The sequence below is a fragment of the Arachis duranensis genome, chromosome 2 (genome assembly GCF_000817695.3).
Source record: "Arachis duranensis cultivar V14167 chromosome 2, aradu.V14167.gnm2.J7QH, whole genome shotgun sequence".
NCBI lineage: Eukaryota > Viridiplantae > Streptophyta > Magnoliopsida > Fabales > Fabaceae > Arachis > Arachis duranensis.
This window is the reverse complement of record NC_029773.3, coordinates 62,238,428-62,252,523: the sequence shown is the minus strand read 5'-3', so window position 1 is coordinate 62,252,523 and position 14,096 is coordinate 62,238,428. Positions and strand designations below refer to the sequence as shown.

The 14,096-nt window shown below is 37.9% G+C and overlaps 1 non-coding gene across 1 annotated transcript; it reads left to right on the top strand.

Moving 5' to 3' along the window:
• The first annotated feature begins 1,184 nt into the window (after positions 1–1,184).
• LOC127745247 (small nucleolar RNA R71) lies at positions 1,185–1,288 on the top strand. Its single transcript, XR_008006444.1, has one exon. It is a non-coding gene; the product is annotated as a small nucleolar RNA R71 (small nucleolar RNA).
• Positions 1,289–14,096: the final 12,808 nt, after the last annotated feature.

The following is a 14,096-nucleotide window of genomic DNA, read 5'->3' as shown; positions in this document are numbered from 1 at the left end:
ACATTCATCATGTTCTTGGGTACGAATGAATATCTTGGAATAAGAATAAGAGAGATTTGAATAAAAGAAGATAGAATTTCATTAATACTTGAGGTACAGCAGAGCTCCACACCCTTAATCTATGGTGTGCAGAAACTCCACCGTTGAAAACACATAAGAAAAGAGTTCAGGCATGGCCGAATGGCCAGCCCTCTCCTAACGTGATCACAGGATTCAAAATACAATCCAGGATGTCTAATACAATAGATAAATGTTCTATATATACTTAGACTAGCTCTTAGGGTTTACATGAGTAAGTAATTGATGCATAAATCCACTTCCGGGGCCCACTTGGTGTGTGCTTGGGCTGAGCTTGATGAATTCACGTGTAGAGGCATTTCTTGGCGTTAAACTTTGAGTTATGACGTGTTTTGGGCGTTTAACTCCGGATCATGACGTTTTTCTGGCGTTTAACTCCAGACAGCAGCATGAACTTGGCGTTTAACGCCAAGTTACGTCGTCATTCTTTGAATAAAGTATAGACTATTATATATTGCTGGAAAGCCCTGGATGTCTACTTTCCAACGCCGTTGAGAGCGCGCCAATTGGAGTTCTGTAGCTCCATAAAATCCATTTCGAGTGCAGGGAGGTCAGATTCCAACAGCATCAGCAGTCCTTTTGTCAGCCTTCTTCAGAGTTTTGCTCAAATCCCTCAATTTCAGTCAGAATTTACCTGAAATCACAGAAAAACACACAAACTCATAGTAAAGTCCAGAAATGTGAATTTAACATAAAAACTAATGAAAACATCCCTAAAAGTAGCTTAAACTTACTAAAAACTATATGAAAACAATGCCAAAAAGCGTATAAATTGTCCGCTCATCATACTGCCGGATGCAGCTTGCAATCCAGCCAGATTCTGAGAAATCATATTGACTTGCTGAGTCAATATTTTGTTCTGAGCCAATATGGCATTCAGAGTATCAATCTCAAAAACTCCTTTCTTCTGAGACATCCCATTACTCACAAGATTTCTTTCAGAAGTGTATATGAACTGATTATTTGCAACTACCTCAATGAGTTCCTGAGCTTCTGCAGGGGTTCTCTTCAGATGAAGAGATCCACCAGAAGAGTGGTCTAATGACATCTTGGACAATTCAGATAGACCATCGTAGAATATATCCAAGATGCTCCATTCTGAAAGCATGTCAGAAAGGCACCTTCTGATCAATTTCTTATATCTTTCCCAAGCTTCATAGAGGGATTCACCTTCTTTCTGTCTGAAGGTTTAGACGTCCACTCTAAACTTGCTCAGCTTTTGAGGTGGAAAGAACTTGGCCAAGAAAGTAGTGACTAACTTATCCCAAGAGTTCAGGCTTTTTCTAGGTTGTGAGTCCAACCATATCCTAGCTCTGTCTCTTACAGCAAAGGGGAAAAGCATAAGTCTGTAGACCTCGGAATCAACCCCATTGGTCTTAACAGTATCACAGATCTGTAACAATTCAGCTAAGAACCGATGAGGATCTTCCGATGGAAGTCCATGAAACTTGCAATTCTGCTGCACTAGAGAAACTAATTGAGGCTTAAGCTCAAAGTTGTTTGCTCCAATGGTAGGAATTGAGATGCTTCTTCCATAGAAGTTGGAAGTTGGTGCAGTATAGTCGCCAAGCATCTTCCTTGCATCTCTAGCATTGTTGTTGGGTTTGGCTGCCATGTCTGCTTCTTTTTCGAGATTTTTTGTAAGGTTCTCTCCGGAGTGTTGTGCTTTAACTTCTCTTAGCTTCCTTTTTAGAGTCCTTTCAGGTTCAGGAGCAGCTTCAACAAGAATGTCCTTATCCTTGTTCCTACTCATATGAAAAAGAAGAGAACAAAGGGAGTAGTGGAATCCTCTATGTCATAGTATAGAGATTCCTTTATGTGAGTATAAGAATAGAAGAATAGAAGAATGAGAAGAGAGAGGAGATGAGTAATTCGAACAGAGAAAAGAGAGAGGGGTTCGAATTATGAGTAGAAGAGAAGCGTTAGCAAATAAATAGAAAGAGATGAGAGAGAGTATTCAAATTTTAAAAGAGGGAAAAGAAAAATATTTTTATTTTTATTTAAGTAATTAAGTTGGTTTTGAAAATATTAAAAGAAATAAAATAAAATTAGAATTTAAAACAATTAGTTCATTAAAAAGAATTTTTAAAAAGTGGTGGGTGATTTTCGAAAATTAGAAGCGAAAGAAATAGTTATGTGGTTTTGAAAAAGATAAGAAATAGTAAACTTTTTAAAATTAAAACAAACAATTCAAGTAGTTAGTTGAAGAAGATTTGAAAATAAATTTTGAAAAGATAAGAAGTTAGAAAAAGATTTTGAAATTAAAATTTTAAAAAGATATGATTGAAGTTTATTTTGAAAAAGAGTTGAAAGAGAAATTAAAAAGATTTGATTTTTAAAATTAAAGTTGATGACTTGACTAACAAGAAACTAAAAGATATGATTCCAGAATTTAAAGATTGAACCTTTCTAAACAAGAAAGTAACAAACTTGAAATTTTTGAATCAAAACATTAATTGTTAGCAAGGATTTTCGAAAATATGAAATAAAATTAAGAAAATATTTTTTGAAAAAATAGTTTTAAAATTTTCGAAAACATTAAAAAAAATTGAAAGATGAACATTTAAAATATGTTTGATGCAAAAAGTTATGAATTAAAACATGAAAAATTGAAAAAAAATCAAATTGGAAACCAAAATTACCTCCCTTGTGTCATCCTGGCGTTAAACGCCCACTTGACTACCTCTTTGGGCGTTTAACGCCCAGCCAGATACCCTGGCTGGCGTTAAATGCCAAGAATCCTTCTTTATTGGGCATTTTTCTAAACGCCCAGAATGCTTCCCATTCTGGCGTTTAACGCCCAAAATGCTTCTTTACTGGCGTTTTAACGCCAGTGAGCTCTTTTTCTGTGTGATTCCTCTGCTTTAGGTTCTGATCCTTCATTTCTCTGTATTATTTACTGAAAAGACATATATATATATATATATTAGTTTGAAATTTTGACTTGACTAACAAGAAAATGTCGAAAATTATGAGAAGAAAAAGGAAAAGGTATTTTTTACTTTTGAATTTTTAATGAGAGAAAAACAACCAAAATGAAACAAAACATAAAATTTTAAGATCAAAACAAATAATGCATGCAAGAACACTTTGAATGTCAAGATGAACACCAAGAACACTTTAAAGATCATGATGAATATCAAGAACATATTTTTGAAAATTTTTAAGAAAAGAAAGATATGCAAGACACCAAACTTAATAATTTTTGTACTAGGGACACTAACAATTCGAAAATACACCAGAAAAACAAGACACAAAACAAGAAAAATTAAAGATCAAACAAGGAAAATCATCAAGAACAACTTGAAGATCACAGAAGAACACAATGCATGAATTTTTGAAAATCTAAGAAAAATTAAAAACATGCAGTTGACACTGATGAGCGGATAATTTATACGCTTTTTGGGATTGTTTGTACATAGTTTTTAGTATATTTTTATTAGTTTTTATGAAAAAATCACATTTCTGGACTTTACTATGAGTTTGTGTGTTTTCTGTAATTTCAGATATTTTCTGGCTGAAATTGAGGGACCTGAGCAACAGTCTGATTCAGAGGCTGAGAAAGGACTGCAGATGCTGTTGGATTCTGACCCTCCTGCACTCGAAGTGAATTTTCTCGAGCTACATAAGTCCAATTGGCACGCTCTCAACTACGTTGAAAAGTATACATCTTGGGCTTTCCATCAATATATCATAGTTTATACTTTACCCGAGATTTGATGGCTCAAATTGGCGTTAAAACGCCTACCAGAGACCCTTTTCTGGCGTAAAACATCGAAATTGGCACCAGAACTGGAGTTAAATGCCCAAACTGGCATCCAAGCTGACGTTTAACTCCAAGAATGGCCTATGCATGTGAAAGCTTCAAATCTCAGTCCAAACACACACCAAGTGGGCCCTGGAAGTGGATTCTGCACTATCTGCACTTAGTTACTTATTTTATGTAAACCCTAGTAACTAGTTTAGTATAAATAGCACTTTTTACTATTGTATTTCATCTTTGGATCATCTTTTGATCTTTTGATCACTTGGAGGGAGGCTGGCCATTCGGCCATGCCTAGACCTTTCTCTCTTATGTATTTTCCAACGGTGGAGTTTCTACACCTCACAGATTAAGGTGCGGAACTCTGCTGTTTCTTCATGAATTAATGTAAGTACTATTGTTTTTCTTTCAATTCACGCCTACTTCTTCTCCAAGATATACTCTCGTACTTAATTCAGTTAAGTCAGAATGAAGGGGTAACCCATGACAATCACCCAATATCTTCGTTATTCGCTTAGCCAAGATCTGCGTGCCTGACAACCACAAGCGGTCTACATGATGTTCAACGTAGTCATTGGATGACAGTCATAGTATAATCTCTTGGGTCTCTGATCCACAGATTTGACTCGCCTCTCCTGACAACAGAGCATTCAAATTCATGAGATTAGAACCTTCGTGGTATAAGCTAGAACCAATTGGCAGCATTCCTAAGATCCGGAAAGTCTAAACCTTGTCTGTGGTATTTTGAGTAGGATCGGGGACGGGATGATTGTGACGAGCTTCAAACTCACGAATGTTGGGCACAGTGACAGTGTGCAAAAGGATAGAGAGATCCTATTCCGACACAAGTGAGAATTGACAGATGATTAGCCGTGCGGAAACCGTATCTGGACCATTTTCACTGAGAGGACGGATGGTAGCCATTGACAACGGTGATCCACCAACATACAGCTTGCCATGGAAGGGAGTACGCATGATTGGATGAAGACAATAGGAAAGCAGAGGTTCAGAGGCAACAATGCATCTCCAAACGCTTATCTTAAATTCCCACCAATGAATTACATAAGTATCTTTATTTTATCTTACGCTTTATTTATTTTTCAATTATCAAAACTCATAACCAATTAAATCTGCCTGACTAAGATTTACAGGATGACCATAGCTTGCTTCAAGCCGGCGATCTCCGTGGGATCGTCCCTTACTCACGTAAGGTATTACTTGGACAACCCAGTGCACTTGTTGGTTAGTTGTGCGGAGTTGTGAAAAGTGTGATCACAATTTTGTGCACCAAGTTTTTGGCGCCGTTGCCGAAGATTGTTCGAGTTTGGACAACTGACGGTTCATCTTGTTCCTTAGATTGGGTAATTTTATTTTATGTTTAAGCTTTTTATTTTTATTTTTGAAAAATACAAAAAAATTTAATAAAATCATAAAAACCAAAAAAAATTATGTTTTTTGTTTGAGTCTAGTGTCAAATTTTAAGTTTGGTATCTTGCATGTCTTTCTTTCTTAGATTTTTGAAAATTCATCATGTGTTCTTTCTTTGTCTTCAAGTTGTTCTTGATAATTTTCTTTGTTTAATCTTATGATTTTCTTGTTTTATGTTTTATGTTGTTATTCATATTTATTTTCGAATCCATAGTGTCTAAACATTCAAAATTTCTAAGTTTGGTGACTTGCATGTCTTTCTTTTCTTAAAAATTTTCAAAAATATGTTCTTGATGTTCATCATGCTCTTCATAGTATTCTTGATGTTCATCTTGACATGCATTATCGGTTTTTATCTTAAATTTTTATGTTTTGATTCATTTTATTATTTTTCTCTCTCCTCATTAAAAATTCAAAAATAAAAAATATCTTTTCCTTTTTCTACTCATAATTTTCGAAATTTAGAGTTGACTTGGTCAAATTTTTTTTAAAATTTAGTTGTTTCTTGTTAGTCGAGTCAAAATTTCAAATAAAAAATAAAAAATATATATCTTTTCAGTAAATAATACAGAGAAATGAAGGATCAGAACATAAAGCAGAGGAATTACAGAGAAAAAGAGCTCACTGGCGTTAAAACGCCAGTAAAAAGGCATTTTGGGCGTTAAATGCCAGAATGGCTATCATTTTGGGCGTTTAACGCCAATAAAGGTATCATTTTGGGCATTAAACGCCAGAATGGGCAGCATTATGGGTGTTTAGAAAAACACCTAGTAAAGAAGGATTCCTAGCATTTAACGCTAGCCAGGGTATCTGGCTGGGCGTTAAACACCCAGAGAGGCAGCCAAGTGGGCGTTAAACGCCATAATGGATAGCATTTTGGGCGTTCAATGCCAGGATGACACAAGGGAGGTAATTTTGTTCCCAATTCGAATTTTTTCCATTTTTCATGTTTTAATTCAAAACTTTTTGCATCAAACATATTTTAAATATTCATCTTTCAATTTTTTTGAAAATTTTCAAACTAATTTTTCAAAATCTTCTTAATCTTATCTCATATTTTTGAAAATCCTTGCTAACAATTAATGTTTTGATTCAAAATTTCAAGCTTGTTACTTTCTTGTTAAGAAAGGTTCAATCTTTGAATTTTAGAATCATATCTTTTAGTTTCTTGTTAGTCAAGTCATCAACTTTAATTTTAAAAATCAAATCTTTTTAACTCTTTTTTCAAAATAAATTTCAATCATATCTTTTTAAAATTTTCATTTCAAAATCTTTTTCTAACTTCTTATCTTTTCAAAATTATTTTCAAATCTTTTTCAACTAATTACTATTTCTTATCTTTTTCAAAACCACCTAACCACTTTTCCACCTCCAATTTTCGAATTTCACTAACCAACTTTTTCAAAAATCTTTTTAATTAACTAATTGTTTTACTTTTAATTTTTCAATACTCTCTCTCTCATCTCTTTCTATTTATTTGCTAACACTTCTCTTCTACTTATAATTCGAACCATCTCTCTCCCTCTGTGTTCAAATTCTTCTTATTCTCTCTCTACCTCATTCCTCTATTCTTCTTTTCTTCTGACACCTCAAGGAATCTCTATACTGTGACATAGAGGATTTCACTACTCCCTTTGTTCTCTTCTTTTTCAAATGAGCAGAAACAGAGATAAAAACATTCTTGTTGAAGCTGATCCTGAACCTGAAAGGACTCTGAAGAGGAAGCTAAGAGAAGCTAAAGCACAACACTCCGGAGAGGACCTTACAGAAAATTTTGAAAAAGAAGTGGACATGGCAGCCGAACCAACCAACAATGCCAGAGATGCAAGGAAGATGCTTGGTGACTATACTGCACCAACTTCCAGCTTCTATGGAAGAAGCATCTCAATTCCTGCCATTGGAGCAAACAACTTTGAGCTTAAGCCTCAATTAGTTTCTCTAATGCAGCAGACTTGCAAGTTTCATGGACTTTCATCGGAAGATCCTCATCAAGTTTTAGCTGAATTCTTGCAGATCTGTGATACTGTTAAGACCAATGGGGTTGATCCCGAGGTCTATAGACTTATACTTTTCCCTTTTGCTGTAAGAGATAGAGCTAGGATATGGTTGGACTCACAACCTAGAGAAAGCCTGAACTCTTGGGATAAGTTTGTCACTGCTTTCTTGGCCAAGTTCTTTCCACCTCAAAAGCTGACCAAGCTTAGAGTGGATGTCCAAACCTTCAGACAAAAAGAAGGTGAATCCCTCTATGAAGCTTGGGAAAGATATAAGCAATTGATCAGAAGGTGTCCTTCTGACATGCTTTCAGAATGGAGCATCTTGGATATATTCTATGATGGTCTATCTGAATTGTCCAAGATGTCATTGGACCACTCTTCTGGTGGTTCTCTTCATCTGAAAAGAACCCCTGCTGAAGCTCAGAAACTCATTGAGGTGGTTGCAAATAATAAGCTCATGTACACTTCTGAAAGAAATCCTGTGAGTAATGGGATGACTCAGAAGAAAGGAGTTTTTGAGATTGATACTCTGAATACCATATTGGCTCAGAACAAAATATTGACTCAGCAAGTCAATATGATTTTTTAGAATCTGACTAAATTGTAAGCTGCATCCGGCAGTACTAAAGAAGCCTCCTCTGAAGGAGAAGCTTATGACCCTAAGAATCCCACAATGGAAGATGTGAATTACATAGGAGAATCCTATGGAAACACCTATAATCCTTCACGGAGAAATCATCCAAATTTCTCATGCAAGTATCAATAGAAGCCTCAACAAGGCTTCAATAATAATAATGGTGGGAGAAATAGGTTTGGCAATGGCAAGCCTTTTTCATCATCTTCTCAGCAACAGACAGAGAATTCTGAGCAGAGCCCCTCTATCTTAGCAAACGTAGTCTCTGATCTATCTAAGGTCACTCTCAATTTTATGACTGAAACAAGGTCCTCCATCAGAAATTTGGAGGCACAGGTGGGTTAGTTGAGTAAAAGAGTTATTAAAATCCCTCCTAGTACTCTCCCAAGCAATACAGAAGAGAATCCAAAGAGAGAGTGTAAGGCCATCAATATAACCAAAATGGTCGAACCTATAGAGAAGGAAGAGACAGTGATTTCCAGTGAGGAAGATCTCAATGGATGCCCACTAGCCAATAAGGAAGTCCCTAATGAGGAACCAAAGGAATCTGAGGCTCATATAGAGACCATAGAAATTCCACTGAACTTCCTATTACCATTCATGAGCTCTGATGAGTATTCTTCCTTTGAAGAAGATGAAGATATTATTGAAGAGCAAGTTGTTCGATACCTAGGAGCAATCATGAAGCTAGGCACCATGACCTTTGAGAAGGCTCTGTGTGACCTGGGGTCAGGTATAAACCTCATGCCACTCTCTGTAATAGAGAAACTAGGGATTTTTGAGGTACAAGCTGAAAGAATCTCACTAGAGATGGCAAACAAATCAATGAAACAGGCTTATGGACTTGTAGAGGATGTCTTGGTGAAGGTTGAAGACTTCTACATCCCTGCTGACTTCATAATCCTAGACTTCTACATCCCTGCTCAATCCCTGCTGCTCAAAACATATCGGTCAAGGCAGCAGGAGAGGGGTCTTCTCAAGTTCAGGTCAAAACGCCCGTGCCGAGTTCAACCGGGCCGAGGAGGGTCATCCCTACTCCCCGGGTTCGTCTGGCTGACCCTCCACAAACTTCAGCTGCTGCTTCTGGCGCTCCTCCTCCAAAAAAGCAAAAAACATCTGAGCCCTTTAACCTTGATGCCCTTGATTTTGATGCTGTCAAGTTTGTCGACCAGCAAATTGCCCCCTATGGAGGTCTTTCAATGGATGATGTGTCCATTCTTCATCACCTGGAGTTCATAACTAGAAGCAGTGTGAAGATGGCTCATATGGGTGCGGCTCTTTTTTGAACTGCTCAGGGTATCCCGGTTCATGCTACAAAGTCTTTTATGATGAAGGCTAAGTCAGAGTTTGATAGGATAAAAGGTTTGAAGGAGGAGCTGGAGGTAAAGTTGGAGAAGGTGGAGAAAGAATTAGAGGGTGAAAAGGATAGCTCTGTGGCTTTGGCGGCTTCTGTGAAGTTGGCTGAACACACGGTGTTGAAGCACAAGGAGAGCTACGTTTTGGCCTACCGAGAAGTGGTGTGTCTCAGGGGTGATTTGGAGACTTCCCGGGATGATTATACCGAGCTCCAAGGTCACCTTGTGAGCAGCGTGACTACGGCTTATGAGAACTTAAAGGAGCAGGTTTGGGTCGTTGCACCCGAGCTCGACCTCACTCTTTTCAGCCTTGATAATGTTGTGAGGGACAATAAGATTGTTCCTGACGACCCTGACGATGATGATGTTGAACCTCTTCCTGCGCTTGCCGCCAAGGCTTCTGTTGTGCCGACTTCTTCAACTCCTTCAGCCAAAATTGAGCCAGAACCTGACTGGAAAATTTTGAACCGGGAGGATGGGACAGTGGATGCTGTGCCTCTCCAAACTCGTCCTCCTTCGCCCCATGTTGATGCAACTACTGGGAAACCTCTAGATCCTCTTTAGTTATCCCTGATATGTTTGCGTATGGCCCTACCTGTGGGCTTTTGAACTTTCGCTTTTGTAAATGGTGTTTGTTGACTGTTGACACTTTCTTAGTTGCTTGTTTAGCAACTTTATTTTGAAAAACAAAGTAGTTTTCAGGCTTTTTGGGCTGACCTTGGTGGCCTCTGAAGCTTGCTATTATTATAACTTTGTGTTTTTATATCATGTCTGTCTGCACTCGTTTTGGTACCTTTGTAGGCTTTGGGAGCATTAGAACTGTGTCTAACCTGATTGGCTTGATTCTTTTGCCTGATGTTATTTTCAGCAATTCATTTTGTTTGAACTTTGTTCAGGTCTTTGTTAGGAATTACAGGTTGCCGATTTCGTCAGGTCAGTTTTTGCCCAAGTTGTTGTTGGTAACCCTCTTTTTTGGACCTCGTTTTAGGTCTCTTTCAAGGGTTACTTTTGTAGCTTTATGTTTTGGGCCAACTTCATCATGTTGAGCCCTTCCAAGTTATTTTGTAATCCTCTTTCTTGGACCTTGTTCAGGTCTCTTTTAGAGATTACTTTTATAACTTTATGTTTTGGGCCGACTTCATCATGTCGGGTCCTTCCAAGTTATTTTGTAATCCTTTTTCTTGGACCTTGTTCAGGTCTCTTTCAGGGATTACTTTTATAACTTTATGCTTTGGGCCGACTTCATCATGTCGGGCCCTTCCAAGTTATTTTGTAATCCTCTTTCTTGGACCTTGTTCAGGTCTCTTTCAGGGATTACTTTTATAACTTTATTCTTTGGGCCGACTTCATCATGTCGGGCCCTTCCAAGTTATTTTGTAATCCTCTTTCTTGGACCTTGTTCAGGTCTCTTTCAGGGATTACTTTTATAACTTTATTCTTTGGGCCAACTTCATCATGTCAGGCCCTTCCAAGTTATTTTGTAATCCTCTTTCTTGGACCTTATTCATTTCAGGGATTACTTTTATAACTTTTATGCTTTGGGCCGACTTCATCATGTCGAGCCCTTCTAAGTTATAGTAATCCTCTTTTATAGGGCTGGCCAGACCTCTTTCTAGGGATTTACTTATAACTTCAGTTTATCGCAACTAGTCCGACTTCTTTACGTCGGCCAGTCTTTAAGTTATTTTATAGAAATCCATTTTATTAGGACCTCGTCAGGTCCTTTCTATGGATCACTTTCTATAACTTCTTGCATTATTCTGTTTTCATCTTTGCCAATTTTGTAGAGATTGGGTTTCACCCTCGTTTGGTCGACCTTTCAATGAATTTGGTTTTCATCTTTGGTTTTTATCGTGATCGCGTAGTGAATTTGACTTTCACTTTTTGCCGATCTGTAGCTTTATAATCGGACGATGAATGTTTCAGATTTAATGCGGCTTGAGCATTTGTAAAAGATCTGAACAGATTTTATTCAAAAGCAAATGTAAATATATACATACGGGAGGTTAATCCTCTAAGTTGGGTGATTTGTAGGTCTTGGCTTGGCGCCTCATTAAAAAACCTTTTCAGGAAAAAGAGTGCACCCTATCCTAAGATCCTTTATCATCCCTAACTATAGTACCTTCTTAGGTTGTAGGCGTGCCATGACCTAGGAAGCTCTCGCCCATCGAGTTTGGACAGTCTGTAGTAGCCCTTTCCAAGTACTTCTATGACACAGTAGGGTCTTTTCCAGTTTGGTGCTAGCTTTCCTTCTCCAGGTCGGGTTGTTCCGATGTCATTTCAGATTAGGATGAGGTCATTCTCAACAAAAGCTTACTGTACTACCTTTTGATTGTATCTCGCAGCCATTCACCGTTTTAATGCTTCTTCCCTAATCCGAGCTCTTTCTCGGACTTCCGGAAGTAGGTCGAGTTCTTCCATTTGAAGTTGGGAGTTGGCTTCTTCACTATAGTGAATCACTCTAGGGGACCTTTCTTCAATCTCCACTGGGATCATTACCTCCGTTCCGTACGCTAATCAAAAGGGTGATTCCTTTGTGGTGGAATGTGACATTGTTCGATATGCCCATAGGACTTGTGGGAGCTCCTCGGCCTAGGCTCCCTTTGTATCATGTAATCTCCGTTTCAGCCCAGCCAGTATGACTTTGTTGGCAGCTTCGGCTTGTCCATTGGCTTGGGGATGTTTTACGGAAGTGAATTGTTGTTTTATGTTCAAGTCGGCCGCTAGCTTTCTGAAGCCTGCATCTGTGAACTGGGTACCATTGTCTGTGGTGATGGAGTATGGAATCCCAAACATTGTGACAATATTCCTATATAGGAATTTTCGACTTCTTTGGACAGTGGCATTAGCTAGGGGTTCTGCCTCGATCCACTTTGTGAAGTAGTCTATCCCCACTATAAGGAATTTAACTTGTTCTGATCCCTAGGGGAAGGGTCCGAGAAGGTCAAGTCCCCATTTTGCGAATGGCCAAGGTGAAGTCACGCTGGTAGGGCGATGTGAAAGTTGGCATGTTTCTGACAGGATGGACATGTCTTTACGAACTCTGTGGCTTTGATAAACCACTATTTTATGGTTTATATTGTGTTTAATTGAGTGGTTTTATCAAGCTTTTCACCCACTTATTCATATGATCTGCATGATTTTTCAATTCCTTCCTAGTTTAGTTCTATGATTAAAAACTTGCTTCTTAGAGATCTTTTTATTGTGTATTTTAATTTCCCTTTATACCATTCGATGTCGTGATCCGTGTGTTAAGTGTTTTAGGCTTCATAGGGCAGGAATGGCTTAGAGAATAAAGAGGAAGCTTCCAAACAGGGAAGGAGCACAAGAAATAAAAGAGACAACCAGCGAACAGCGACGCGCACGCATGGCTAACGCGTGCGCGCAAATCGGACAAAATCACAGCGACGTGTACGCGTGGATTGGAGTTCGCGCAAACGACGCGAGCGCATGCCTGACGCGTACGCGTGGAGGGGAAATTGCTGAATGACGCGTACGCGTAATTGATGCGTACGCGTGACCTACGCGATCTGCAGAAATTACAGAATACGCTGGAGACAGTTTCGGGCCCCATTTTGACCCAGATTTCGGCCCAGAAACATAGATTAAAGTCAGAAAACAAGCAGAGACTCAGGACATACTTCAGATCAGATCATAATTCACTTTTCATAATTTTAGATGTAGCTTTTAGAGAGAGAGGCTCTCTCCTCTCTCTTAGGATTTAGGATTAGGATTCCTCTTAAAGGATTTAGGATTTCGACTCTTCATCAGGTTCAATATTCCTTTTACTTTATATTTCTCTTTTACTTTCAGATGCTTTAATGCTTGTATTACTTATGTTGCCTATTTGGCTTATGAACTTTTCCATGTTGGGATTGATTTTCTTAATTAATATAATTTGAGGTATTTCAGACTCATGATTGCTTTTCCTTATTTTTAATTTAGATTATTTACTATTGGCTTTGGTTGATTAATTGGTGACTCTTGAGTTATCAAACTCATTGTGATTGATAATTATTATTCTTGCTGATTAATTTAGATTCCTTTAACTCTAGTCTTTTCTCAAGGAGTTGACTAGGACTTTAGGTATTAAATTAATTTGTCCACTTAACTGACCTTCATAGTTAGAGGTTGACTTAATGGGAGCAACAGTATAATTCTCATCACTATTGATAAGGATAACTAGGATAGGACTTCCAGTTTTCATACCTTGCCAAAAGTTTTATCAATTATTAATTTCTTAATTTCTGCAAACCATTTATCTCATTCAAAACCTTTACAAACCCAAACACTGTTTTCCATAACCAATAATAAAGCATACTTCCCTGCAATTCCTTGAGAAGACAACCCGAGATTTGAATACTTCGGTTTATAAATTATATTGGGTTTGTTATTTGTGACAACCAAACGTTTGTAAGAAAGGTAGATTGCTTGGTTTAGAAACTATACTTGCAACGAGAATTTATTATAACTTCTCAACCAACAATCTTCAGTTCTTCAAAATGGCGCGTGTTGTCGGGGAATTGCAAACGTGTGCCTTATTATTGGTTATTGTAAATATTTTTCTTTTACTTATTTATTTGTTTTTGTTTCCCCTTATTTTTGATAGCTACTGTGAATTCTCACCCCTCTCGCTTTGAGTTTGGTTCTACTTTTGTTGCAAGGAATGCAAGCTATAACAGGACTATGCATCAAGGTCAAAGCAATCAAAGATGGATGGAGCCAAGAAGATCTGATCAACCCTTTAGGCAACAACATCTTCCAAGATATCATGGACAAAGACCACTCTGCAATGCATACCAGGATGATAGGTATGGTGGACCCCCTTGTAGTTACCAACA